The sequence below is a fragment of the Ascaphus truei genome, chromosome 6, assembly GCF_040206685.1.
Source record: "Ascaphus truei isolate aAscTru1 chromosome 6, aAscTru1.hap1, whole genome shotgun sequence".
Taxonomy (NCBI): Eukaryota; Metazoa; Chordata; class Amphibia; order Anura; family Ascaphidae; genus Ascaphus; species Ascaphus truei.
The window spans coordinates 19,325,452-19,339,626 of record NC_134488.1 but is presented as its reverse complement, the minus strand read 5'-3'; the positions used below and the strand labels follow the sequence as shown (position 1 = coordinate 19,339,626).

Genomic DNA, 14,175 nt, shown 5'->3' with positions numbered 1-14,175 from the left:
CACACACACACACACACACACACACACACACACCACACATATATACATATACACACACACACATACACACACACACACACACACACACACACACACATATACACACACACATACACACACACACACACACACACACACCACACATATATACATATACACACACACACACACCACACATATATACATATACACACACACACACACCACACATATATACATATACACACACACACACACACACACACACACCCTAATTTTTAACATTTGCGAGTCTTTACCTTCAAAGCTAGACTAGAACGGTGGTTGTATTAGATGAAGGGCGAGAACATAAAACCTTCATTCAGGCCTTTAGATGACAGCGTTTCCAAATTATAGATCCACCTCGCCTCTTTTTTGAGGAGGACCTGGTCCCAATCGCCACCTCTAATCCCTGGTTTGATATGGTCTATGCCCATGAACTTTAGGACCTTTGGCTTTCCTTCATGCGCATTAAGTACGTGTCTTGATACTGGTGTATCCTTGTTGTTTCTTATGGTTCCTAAATGTTCTAGGACCCACCTGAGTAGTTTTCTTTTTGTTTTTCCGATATATTTCTTATGACAGATGCACTCAATTTGGTATATTTGGCGCCTGTTGTTTGGCAATTGATAAAATTGCGCATTCTGAAGGTCTTTGAATCGTCCCAGTTGTTAAAGGATTGACTTACTTTGATAAATTCACATGCTTTACATTGAGAGCATCTGGTAGGAGCCTAGTGACTTTTGTGGGAGCCAAGTTGGCCTGACATCTTGCTCATAGTGACTATATATCAAAAGGTTTCTACTTGTGATGGAAGGATAGGGCGTCAGGTCCTCTTTCAGGTCACTGTCGGACAATAACACGTGCCAGTGTATCTTGAAAATGGTTTGTATTGTTGGTTATAAGTTCTGATACATCAGATGACCTTTTTGGTCTGCATTTGGGCCCTTGTCCTGTAATAGGGTATCTCTGGAGGTATGTCTTATTGCTATATCCCCTCTGTAAAAATCTTTGCTTCATGAGTACTGCCTGGGTCGCGAAAGATTCTTCAGTGGAGCAGTTTCTGCATATTCGCAGAAACTATCCCACCGGTATCCTTCTAATCAAATTAGGTGGGTGATGACTTGAGGAAAGCAGTGGTTAAAAATCCCCTTCCCCATTCCCCACGGGCCCAAATGCAGACCAAAAAGGTCATCTGATGTATACATGTATGCACACACATATATATATATATATACATATACTATTTTCGAATTCCCCAGCTTTATGTGTGTGTGTGTGTGTGTGTGTGCGTATATGCTCCCTTTGCAGGATGACCGTGGTGTTACGCCGGTGCTGCCCGCAGACCAGACCCGTCCCCTGTGCTGAAGGGGGAGGTAGGAATACACGCACCCGCAGCAAAGGGAGCGTGTCCGGAGTGTGGTGTTAAGCGTTGCCAGGCCAGATGTATGTAAGGTAGACAATACTTGCCGGTACCGGGTGTAGAAGTAGAAAAGAAGTTGCCTTGCCGAGGTCAAGGAGCAGAGAGATGAGGAGGGTCGAAGTCCAAGCCGTGATCGTGGGATGCCAGAGAATACGTAGCCCGAGGAGAGCCGAGGTCGGGAGCCAAAGGGGGTAGTCATACGAGCCATGTCAGAACCTGTAGAATCACCAAGATCACCGTTGTAAAGCCTGTGTGTTCATGCCCCAAACAAAAACATTTACAGACACTGATAAACAAAATACATTCAGGATTAAAGATTTTATTAATTGTACCAGTAAAGGGATCATTTATTTGATCAAGTGTACTTGTGAGAAAATGTATGTGGGAAAGACATACCGAGAACTTAAAGTACGTATTTTAGAGCACTGAGACTCTCTATGAGAGTAATATTATGCTGATATACTCTCTATTAGCAAGTAGCATGTGAGAAATGTATGATTCATATGTAAACAGTCTTAATAGTGTTGCTAAATGTGCAGGATCCACTGCTGCTGAGAATTGAACAAAGGAGAATATACACTGTGTATTGCAACACTATATCAATTAATATATACTTTGTCTCAAACATTGAAGCCATGAGCAACAACTACTGAGATATATACTTTTATGCTACAACCCATGATTAGGGTGTTTTCACCTCCCAAACCTTTTGCATATATATTATCTCACGGAGGAAATTTGATATTAATGATTATTTGGCACAAGTGCTTTTTGATTTATATGCAACATTTGGTAGATACTGTGTAGACAATAGAGGCATTGGTTTTAACATTTTATTAGAGTGTATATGTAATAATTTTTTGATAGATGAGTTTAATAAAACTTTATTATTTTTTCTTTTGTACTTACCTCCTTGGTGTTTGCATTACAAATGCAAGTCTGGGACACCTACTGTTCAGCTATAAGAAACACAGGCAATTAGGCTGAGTGCAACAAAGCGGGTATCTTTTTGGTGATCATCTTTGGATCACTTCTTTGCAAATATATGAGCACTGGTAGTACTCTGAGTGCGCCCGGGCAGTGTACGGGGGCGAAGCCTTACTGCAGGGGTGGAAGCAAACGAACGGATGCTGGGCCCGTGCTCTGTAAGTTGCGCGTGCACGTGACCAGCGTTGGAGGAGGACACACGTGTGCGCGCGGGATGGAGGGACTGCACGCCCTGAGTCTCCCTGAGGGTTGTCTGTGTGTTGCGCGGACAGCGATGAGAAATCGGATTCCTAACAGTACCCCCCTCTTCAGGAATGGCCTCTGGACGGTCCTCAAAAGGTTTCTCCGGAAACTTCCTTCTGAAGGCTCTAAGAAGACCCGGCGTGTGAATGTCCTTCAAAGGAACCCAAGACCTCTCCTCTGGTCCAAAACCTTTCCATTGCACCAGGAACTGGAGTTGACCCCTGGACACGCGGGAATCCAATAGAGAGTGGACCTCATACTCTTCATTATTTTGGATGGTAACTGGATCTGGCTTGCGAGTCTGATCCGGGAAGAAGTGACTGGTGATAAATGGTTTTAAAAGGGAAACATTGGGAATCTTCATACTGTGTGGTAGCTGAAGGAGAAATGCCACAGGATTGAACTGTTCTAAAATAGGAAAAGGACCCAGGAATTTAGGTGCCAATTTTGGGGATGGTACCTTTAAGTGGATATTTTTAGAGGAGAGCCATACCAAATCCCCTGGCCTGTACCTGGGCGCAGGACGATGGTGGCGATCGGCCTGAAGTTTAGATCTATGGGAGGAGTCGAGAAGGGTAGTTTGAATCCTGGACCATGCTGTTTGGAGAGAAGTAATGCATTCCTCTATGGCCGGTACCCCAGAAGGAATGTTGGAGATGGGCAAGCAGGGAGGGTGAAACCCATAATTTATTTTAAAAAAAGGCGACTCGCGGTTGGCTTCATTCATGGCAGAATTACCAGCATACTCCGCCCAAGGAAGGAGTTGAGTCCAATCATCTTGGGAATCAGATATAAAGCATCTTAGGTAGTTTTCCAGGGACTGGTTGATCCTCTCCGTCTGTCCATTGGACTGTGGATGATAAGCAGAGGAGAAAGAGGTAGAGATGCCCAATCTCTTGGTGAAAGTTCTCCAAAACTTGGACACAAACTGGGATCCTCTGTCAGAAACAATAGAGGAAGGGATCCCATGAATCCGAAAAATTTGATCCGTAAAACTATCAGCAAGGGTGGGAGAGGTGGGCAGTCCCTTAAATGGAATAAAATGAGCCATCTTAGAGAATCTATCCACGACCACCAAGATTGTATTCATTCCTCTGGATTTGGGCAACTCCATGATGAAATCCATTGAAATATGGGACATGGGGCGATCGGGGACTGGTAGAGGTAACAGAAAACCTTGGGGTTTTTGACTGAGTGTCTTGTTTTGCGCGCAGATAGGACAAGCGCAGGTATAATCCAAAATATCTTGGGATATTTTGGGCCAACAAAAATTCAGACGAATAAGGTCAAGAATCTTTTAAAACCTGGATGACCTGCGGATTTTGAAGAGTGGCCCCAATTCAGGACTTCAGAAACAAATTTGGGAGGTACGAAGAGTTTGTTGTCGGGAACCGCCAAGTCCTTAGGAATGCGTCTCTGAGAATGCATAATCTAATCAAGGTTCTTGAAGGTAGATGTGGCGAGAATCCTCTCCTGTTGAAGGATGGTCTCCAAGGACTCCTCTGGTCTCTCCTCTGAGGAATGTTGTCTGGAAAGTGCGTCCGCCTTTACGTTTTTTATCCCAGGAATATAAGAAAGGTGAAAATCAAATCTGGAAAAAAAAAGGGACCAACAAGCCTGTCGTGAACCAAGGCGTCATGCGTTCTCGATGTAGAGAAGGGTTTTGTGATCTGTGAGGATAGTAAACGGTTCTTTCGACCCCTCCAAGAGATGTCTCCACTCTAGGAAAGCCATCTTCATGGCCAGGAGTTCCCTGTTACCCACGTCATAATTCCTCTCAGCAGATGAGAACTTCTTGGAGAAGTATGCACAGGGATGTAACTTGTCTTGGGGCTTAGGTCTCTGAGACAGAACTGCCCCTGCCCTGCAATCGGAGGTGTCAACTTCCAAAACGAAGGGGAGATTGATGTTAGGATGACAGAGGATAGGTGCGGATACAAATGCTTCCTTGAGTACCTTGAAGGCGGACAGAGCCTCAGGTGGCCAAGCAGAAGGATCAGCCCCTTTCTTCGTAAGAGCTGTAAGGGGCGCCACAATGGTAGAAAAATTACATATAAACTTACGATAGTAATTCGCGAATCCCAAAAAGCGTTGTATGGCCTTGAGGGTATTAGGTCTTGGCCATTCAGTCACTGCCTGAAGTTTTCCTCAAAGATTCAGGGGAGCACCAATGGTCACGTGATTATATGAAAAAGAAAAATAAAGGCAACATAGTGTGATACAGTCTCAATTCTTTCTTTCTAGTGAAAAAGGTAATCCACTCACAATTTTCCTTTAAAAAATCAGGCATTACAGAGACACTCCTCTCTCTGTTTAGAGCAATGAACATGGATATCCACATATCCACAGGTGTAGACCCCTTTCACTTTTTCTCCACCACCGCACGAATACCCAGAAATAATAAGAAATACCAAAATTGCGCAATAACGTCTTTAAATGTATTGGAGATCATCACAGATAAAACATATGGCTATGCACTCACATATGGAATAATAGGTACAGTCATCTGATTCCTGAAGAAGTCGTACCGACGAAACGCGTAGAATCAGATGCCACCTCCCGGCGTGCGGGAGAATCGAATACTTGCTGGAACTCAGCCTTAAAGGATGGATAATCCTAGGTCAGAACGTCGCTCCCAGACCGGGGAAACCCAAGCCAGGGCGCTGCCCGTCAGGAGATTATAAATGTAGGCTACCTTCTTACGTTCAGTGTCGAAGTGATGTGGGGCCATTTCGAACTGCACCTCACACTGGTTGAGGAAACCCCTACATTCTTGCGGTTCACCTGCGTAAGGCTTGGGGGGCGGAATCTTTACGTCAGAGCTGCTAGCAACTGCCGCGCTTGCGGGCTGAGAATTAACACCAGGAGCGGAAGCGGCTGGTACTCGGGTCGAGAGTACGGCGACCTGACGTGTTAATGCCACAATTTGATCCGCCATGGCCTGGTTTTGCTGAAGCAGATCAGAGAGAACCTGCCTTAGTTCAGTCTGGTCTGCATCTTGTGGGCTCGACATAATGTTACGCTGGTGCTGCCCGCAGACCAGACCCGTCCCCTGTGCTGAAGGGGGAAGTAGGAATACACGCACCCGCAGCAAAGGGAGCGTGTCCGGAGTGTGGTGTTAAGCGTTGCCAGGCCAGATGTATGTAATGTAGACAATACTTGCCGGTACCGGGTGTAGAAGTAGAATAGTAGTTGCCCTGCCGAGGTCAAGGAGCGGAGAGATGAGGAGGGTTGAAGTCCAAGCCGTGATCGTGGGATGCCAGAGAATACGTAGCCCGAGGAGAGCCTAAGTCGGGAGCCAAAGGGGGTAGTCGTACGAGCCGTGTCAGAACCTGTAGAATCACCAAGAGAACACCAAGCAACTTCCATACAGAGAGTATATCGAGCGATGAGTGAGGGCTCAGAGATGTTAGATAAGGCTGGGCTGACCAATCAGGGATGGAGGCGGATCAGGAGGACTGCAGGGAGCCTCACAGGATTGGTGCGGCTGATACAACCCAGGTGAGCACTGGTAGTACTCTGAGTGCGCCCGCGTGGTGTACGGGGGCGGAGCCTTACTGCAGGAGTGGAAGCTAAAGAACGGATGCTGGGCCCGTGCTCTAAGTTGCTCGTGCACACGACCAGCGTTGGAGGAGGACGCACGTGTGCGCACGGGACGGAGGGACCGCGCCTCCCACTGAGGAGGGGGAACGGCGGGACCGCTGAGGGAAGCTGCCCTGCGGCGACGGAGGAGCTGATGGCCCGTGTAGGCAGGTAGGCGGGAGTTCCGCTGCGCGCCCTGAGACTCCCTGAGGGTTGTCTGTGTGTTGCGCGGACGGCGCTGAGAAATCGGATTCCTAACACGTGGTTAGTGAGGAGGCAACACAATTCTTCCGGTGAAATAATAGGATGGTGGTTTTATTTGTCCAAAAATATAACCGTATTCTCTGCTTTGGCACGCTGTACCGAGGTACAAAAATTCTTCCATTTTTTTTCCAGCTGTATTCTTCACCTTGACCTCAGGTGGCGCTATTTCCTCAATTCTTCATATCTTTCCCTGTATATCCTGTAAGAACAACTGGTCATACACAGTTGGACAGACTTTTCTTGCAGAATTTGTTCTTTTCACTTCAGTTGGTCGGTAATTTTAAATCCCTGCATTTATTTTTAAACCCGTAGTTTCCGCTGCTCAGTGCCTTTTGGACTGCCTGCATTAAACTCCACCAATTGTGATTCCCACACCACGTTGTAGCATCTTTTAGTCTCAGATTAAGGCAGGAAACTTAGTATTTCTCTATATGGGGTTTATTTACAGGGATAAACAATATACTAACAGGCCCACCGTCCATTTTAAGTCAAAATGAAATCATAAAACAAACTCCTACTCCTCTTAGGAGTCAACACATTTGGCTTCAATCCTTGCTACCTGGATGGACAGCTAAGCTGGTTAAGACCGCAAACAGGTATTATTATAGCTGAACACATATAAAGTCTCTGAACACAGCAATAAAGGGTTTTGCTTATCTGTTACTCCTTTGGAGCAGACGTCCCCGCTTCAGCGTGGTCTCATGTCCTTCCTTCCCAGGGGAGCTCGGCCCTACGAGAGTTCAGAGAATCTCTCCTCTGTAAATCCAATGTTAAGGACATCCCCTGCTTCAGCACAGTCTCTCGTCCTTCCTTTTTCTTCCTGGGATTAACAACCCAGACAGTCCCAGCAAGATCCGCGACCACTGTCCAGCGGGCCTAGGGGGCTGTGCCATCTTCCACAGCTGTGGAGAACTCTTCTCTGTCCCCTTCTCTGGGACAGCAGGCTCTCTCCATAGCAGCTCTCTGTGTCTGCCTTAAAACACTTCCTTGTTCAGCCTGCTCAATTAGGCAGCAGCTTATGCTGGCTTCCCTAGGGAGATTAACTCTCTGTGCGTTGGAAAGTTCCATAGTGTCACGCCTGTATGCCCGCAGACCTGGCAAGACCCCAGTACTGAGGTGGGAACGGTATTACACCACACACCCACAGCAGTGGGAGCACGCCCGGAGTGTGGTATAGCGTTGCTGGGCCTGTTGAGGAAGTAGTTAATGATACTTGCAACGTCCGTTGGTATTAGAGTAAGAATGGTCGTGTCCGTGTGCCAATGTCCAGGGGTCCAGAGAGTAGAGTCGTCAGGGTAAAAAGCCAGGTCCGAGGATTCTAGAGAGCAGCAAGGTAGAGTTCGTAGCAAGGTTCAAGGGGTACAGAGAGCAGGGTAGTCGAGGACAAGCAGGGGTCAAAGCCAGGGAAATCCAAAGTATAACACAGGAGCAGGATACAGCAGGGACACAGGAGGAGCACAGCATAGGTCAGCACACACAGTGAAACAGGAACTATGCAGAGCGACGATAGAGAGGACAGACAGGGATTATAAAGGGAGACACACCAATAGGAGAGAGGGGAGGAGCAGAGAGAGAAGGGGGAGACAACGGGGATAGGACAGGGAGAGAAGAGGAGACAGAAGGAACCATCAGGGGAATGGCCTGTAGGGACTGGAAGGAGGAGTCAGGATCGTGACCGGGCCTATGAGAGGAGCGTGTGCGAGCGCCCTCTGTAAGTTGAAGGTGCGCGCACACAGGCTGTGACAGGGAGATGGCACGGAGGCACCTAGAGGAGGAGTCGGGGGAACGACGGGACTCCGACGAGGAGCGAGCGCGCCCTCCGCAAGTTGAGGGAGCGAGCGCACAAGCCGCGTCACCAGGCGCGCAGAGCGCCGTGCTGTGGGCACCTCGACGGGAGGAGGCAAGGGAGCGGACGGAGCTGCCAGGGGAGGTAAGGCACTGTCCGTGGGCATAACGGGTATCTGGGAGCAGGGGACGTCAGGACAGGCACTTGAGGACCGTGTGGGTACGTGGGACCTGCGGGGTAAGCGCTGAGGCAGTGGGGGAGAGGGAACGGGACCGGAGTGGGAAAGAGGAGAGGGAATGGGAGGAGATGAGACAGAGGGAGAGATAAAAGGGGAAGGAATCCCCTGAACCGTCACACATAGCTGCCCTATTCCAGCACGTAGAGGACAGTGATGGTATCACATAGCCCCCTCCTCAGCGAAACATTGTCCTGTGAAGGGGCCCGTGCACTATTCCCGTGCACCAGCCTCTTTGTCAGAGACGTCTGACATCCATCTCTTCTTTTTCCTTGCCTTCCAGTTGAAGAGAGATAAAATAAATAAAAACGAGGAGCGTGGTACAGTATGTTGCTTCATGGGATCATATGTAAATGAGGCAAAAATACTGCATATGCTCTGGGGAAGTTATAAAGCTCTCCCTAGAAAATTCAGGACAGCAGTCATATTTCCAAACGTATTTACTGACATATAAACAGACAACACTATAGTAACAAGGCCACGCAAGGCTGTACCCACACAGTACATCCACAGTGTAAGACCACCACATTGTCCACACCCCGGTGAGGTTCCCCAAAAGTTATGAGGGTGCCCTGGGCACCTAACCACCCGGTGTCCACAAGACAGGCCCACCCCAAAGTGTGTGGGGAGTAGCGCTACCCATGTGTATGGCCGTTGGTGCACATAGATGAGATACCTTCTTGGTCTTAGGCCAGACCAGGCAGCCTTGGCTGATGGGTCCGCTGGGCCGCAATGTGGTCCCACGCCGCTCGGATCTTCAGGTGTCTGCCTCTGGAGGAATCTCCTGCTGGAGTGTGTCCCTATAAGTATAAAATGATAATATATGTATGTATGTCTTTATTTGTATAGCGCCATAAAATGTACATAGCGCTTCACAGTAGTAATACATGTCATATAAATAACAAATATAAATAACAGATCATGGGAATAAGTGCTTCAGACATACTGTAAAAGTAACATTAAGGAAGGAGTCCCTGCTCCGAGGAGCTTACAATCTAATTGGTAGGTAGGGAGAACGTACAGAGACAGTAGGAGGGAATACTAGTAAGTGCGTCTGCAGGGGGCCAAGCTTTGTGTCATGTGTCCATGATTATCCAGTGCTACTCATATGCTTCTTTAAGCAGATGTGTCTTAAAGTGGGTCTTAAAGGTGGATAGAGAGGGTGCTAGTCGGGTATTGAGGGGAAGAGCATTCCAGAGGTGCGGGGCAGAAAGTGAGAAAGGTTTAAGGCGGGAGAGAGCTTTAGATACAAAGGGGGTAGAAAGAAGACATCCTTGAGAAGAATGCAAGAGTCGTGATGGTGCATAGCGAGAAATTAGGGCTGAGATGTAATGAGGGGCAGAAGAATGTAAAGCTTTAAAAGTGAGCAGTAGAATTGAGTGTGAGATACGCGATTTAATCAGAAGCCAGGAGAGGGATTTCAGCAGGGGAGACGCTGAGACAGATTTAGGAAAGAGTAGAGTGATTCTGGCAGCAGCGTTTAGGATAGATTGTAGGGGAGACAGGTGAGAGGTAGGAAGGCCGGACAGCAGGAGGTTACAGTAATCGAGACGTGAGAGAATGAGGGCCTGAGTCAGAGTTTTAGCAGTTGAGTAACAGAGGAAAGGGCGTATCTTTGTGATATTGCGGAGGAAAAAGCGACAAGTTTTAGAAACGTTTTGAATATGAGAGGAGAATGAGAGAGAGGAATCAAGTGTGACCCCTAGGCAGCGTGCTTGGGCTACTGGGTGAATGATCGTATTTCCAATAGCAATGTGGAAGGATGTAGTAGGGCCAGGTTTGGGAGGTAGTATAAGGAGCTCTGTTTTTGCCATGTTAAGTTTCAGTAGGCGGATGGCCATCCAGGATGATATTCCAGAGAGGCATTCAGAAACTTTGGTCTGCATAGCAGGTGTAAGGTCAGGGGTTGAAAGGTAAATTTGTGTTTCGTCAGCATAGAGGTGATATTTAAACCCAAAAGATGTGATTAGGTCACCTAGAGAGAGTGTGTAGAGAGAAAAGAGAAGGGGTCCCAGGACAGAGCCCTGGGGTACCCCCACAGAGAGATCAATAGAGGAGGAGGAGGTGTTAGCAAAAGAGACACTGAAGGTACGATGGGAGAGGTAAGAGGAGATCCAGGATAAAGCTTTGTTCCGAATACCAAGAGTATGGAGAATGTGAAGGAGAAGAGGGTGGTCCACGGTGTCGAATGCTGCAGAGAGGTCGAGTAATATGAGCAGAGTGTAATGACCTCTGTCTTTGGCAGCGTGGAGGTCGTCAGTTATTTTAGTGAGGGCTGTTTCAGTAGAGTGAGCAGTGCGGAAGCCAGATTGTAGAGGGTCTAGTACAGAATAGGTGTTGAGAAAGTGTAGCAATCGAGAGAATACAAGACGTTCAAGGAGTTTGGAGGCAAAAGGCAGGAGGGAGACAGGTCGATAGTTAGAAGGACAGGTAGGGTCAAGCTTGCTGTTTTTGAGTAATGGTATAACGGTTGCATGCTTGAAGGATGAAGGAAAGGTACCAGAGTAGAGGGAAGAGTTAAAGATCTGTGTGAGCATAGGGATTATAGAAGGAGCAAGAGGTTTTAGGAGATGGGAGGGAATGGGATCAAGAGGGCAAGTGGTAGAGGGAGAAGAGGAGATCAGTAGTGATACATCCTCCTCCGAGATAGCAGAAAAAGAGTCAAGAAAGACAGGAGGAGAGTTGGGAAGCATTGTGGGATGGGAGGAGGCAACAGATGGGATGTTCTGCCGTATGGACTCCACCTTTTTCTTAAAAAAGTCAGCAAAGTCCTGAGGTGAGATGGAGGAAGAAGAGGAGGCAGCTGAGGGTGGTCTGAGTAGAGAGTCAAAGACAGAAAAGAGACGGCGTGGGTTAGACTTGTGTGTGTTGATTAGTGATGAAAAGTAGGTTTGTTTAGCCTGAAAGAGGGCAGAGTTGAAACAGGATAGCATAAATTTGTAGTGAATGAAGTCTGCGAGCGTATGAGATTTCCTCCAGAGGCGTTCAGAGGAACGAGTGGAGGAACGCAGCATGCGTGTGTGGGAGTTTAGCCAGGGTCTGGGGTTAGAAGGGCGAGGACGGCAGAGAGAAAGTGGGGCATGAAGATCAAGAGAGGAAGATAAGGCAGAGTTGTAGTTCCTGACCAGGTTGTCAGGGTCTGAAGCAGAACTGAGAGAGGAGAGGGAGGAGCGTAAAGTGGAATCAAGAGCTGGTAGGTTAATAGAGCGCAGGTTTCTGCAAAAACGAGGGCGAGATGGAGATGGAGAGAAGCGAGAGAGAGAAAATGAGATGAGGTGATGGTCGGAGAGAGGAAAAGGGGAAATGGAGAAGTCGGAGAGAGAGAAGTTTTTAGTGAAAACCAGGTCTAAGTAGTGGCCATCCTTGTGGGTGCTGGCTGCAGTCCACTGTTGAAGGCCAAAAGAAGAGGTTAGAGAAAGAAAGCGGGAAGCCCAAGGAAGAGAGGGGTCATCAATGTGGCAGTTGAAGTCCCCAAGGAGAAGAACAGGGGAGTCTAAGGAGAGAAAGAAAGAGAGCCAGGATTCAAAGTGAGAGAGAAAGGCAGAAGGGGGATGAGTAGAGGAAGGTGGGCGATAGATGATATATATATGATAATATATGCTTGGATCCGGTCCCAGACCGCAGGCCATAGTTCACCACGTGGCCATCCGGTCACTGAAGCAATGCCTGTCACTATTAGGGCTAATGGGTCCCTATCTGGGGGCCTTCCCTATAGCACCTCAAGCTGACAATTGATCTGGGTCAGTGGGGCCTAGCTGGGGCCTAGTCTTGGAGCCACCTGCACCCAGACACTACCTTACCCCTTGCTGTCCCTGCTCCGACTAAAGCGTGATCCTCACAGCGCACCAAATGTATCTCTTGCTCTGGCCGGGGATACCACAGCCGTATTGGCTGTGCTCCCCCATGTGGTGCTGAAGCCCCTGAGGCTGCAGGGACTTGTAGTCCTTAGGTCTCCTCTGTGGAGCCTATCTAATGGCCGCCACAACTCCTTAGTCTCTGCGCAGGTGCAGGTGCAAAGTCCACACTGCGCATGCGCCGGAATCAATATGGCCGCCTGCGCTCCGAGCACCACAGCGCTCCCCGGCTGATCAGCCGTAGCCTCCCTCCTTCCCCACGTCAGATAGAAGGGGGCTCAGCTACATCCTTCCCCTAGTGGAGACTCCAACGACCCCGCTTGGGAACAAGATATATACACAAGTTATATAATAAAAATACAGTGCATATCATACAACTTAATTGATGCATACTCTAAACCAGATTGAACAGTTCAGTAAACATTGTTATGATCGAAGCTAGCTTGCTCCGAGCCAGCTGCTGACACTCATAGTGGGGTGCCCCTAATGAATCATATGCCACTCTAGTGGGAGGGCACCTCACTCGCTGATTCCAGCGTATCTTGTCTTCCGCGTCTCCCTCTTGGGAGCAGCGGTCGTGGCTTGAGGCCCTGACCCTCTCATAATGGGTGAATCAGTCTCTACAAAGTCTCTTAGAGGAACGAAGCTTGAGCTTCGTCGGTCAGGTGGACGGCTTGTTGAGGGTGGTGAGGGTACATGAGGCGCGGGTCCATTACCTGTTGCTCCTTCAGGAGGTGCCCACCAGTCTCCATTTGAACTAAAAGAGGTTCCTTCCATAGGAAAAAACAAAAAGGCAGGGCGCACAATGCACAGAAGGAGAGTGTCGTGACGTCATCAGAAGGCGCACCACGGGTCTGAGCGGCGTGCTGTTGGAGCTGCATTGCTGTAGGACTGACGGAGGCTTCTGAGCCCCATAACGGGACTTTTACACGGGACTCTTCACCGGTCCCCAACATCTGGCTACCCTGACTGAAGGTCTCACGGAAGCTGCTGCCTTGGATGTGGTCTGCTGGTATCCAGTGCCTCGCGTCCGTTCCAGTGGAGAGCTGTGATCATTTCTTCCGTGTGGTAACCCCACTAACCCACTGCTTGGTTTTCATTATATTGATGTACCCAGAACCTTTAATTTTTTCGTAAAATTATCTTTTAATTGTGCCTCGCTATGTGCGTTGTGCGCCCTGTCTTTTTGTTTTTTTCTATAGCCCCAGGGGTGTCGAGCCACCCCTCAAGAAAGGCTGCAGACGTCACATTAGTGTTATTTCCCACAAGGTAAATTTATTGTTTATTTAAACTTTCACTTGCACTGTTTTTATATACACTGTTGAATCATGTTTTAGCTGCGCACTTTCACCCTTTTGTCTCCTTCCATAGGATCCTGATTTGGTTCAGCCACTGAATCTGGGTTCTTGTAGGACCCCTCTGGCTCACTGGCCGTTACTACTGTCTGTGGTTCGGGGTCACTTTCCCCCACTTGAAGAATGGGCATGAAGTGATTTCGGTGCCAGACCTTTACCCTGCCATCTGCATCTCGATTTCTGTAGACAGGGAGGCCCGGCATTTGGGACTCTACCTCAGGGGGAGCTTCGCGCCAGCAGTCCGTCAGCTTATGTTTCCAGGGACTCCTCGATTTCGCAGGAGAACAGCGTCTCCAGGCCGAAGATCCCGAAGACGGGGACAGGGGCAGGGACTGTGTCTGCAAAATGTCTCTGTAAAGCGCAACGTAAAACTAGCAGCGCTATACAAGAACATGCTATTATTATTTTAATTACAGGATGCCATTTGT

The 14,175-nt window shown here is 48.3% G+C and overlaps 1 protein-coding gene across 1 annotated transcript in view; it reads right to left on the bottom strand.

The window, feature by feature from the left end:
- The window catches only part of CIROZ (ciliated left-right organizer protein containing ZP-N domains), a 48,918-nt gene that overhangs the window by 30,557 nt on the left and 4,186 nt on the right, over positions 1-14,175 (bottom strand). Inside the window, exon 2 of the mRNA XM_075603500.1 lies at positions 9,215-9,338. The gene's annotated coding sequence lies outside the window, so the exon portion shown is untranslated. The remainder of the gene's footprint in view (positions 1-9,214; positions 9,339-14,175) is intronic.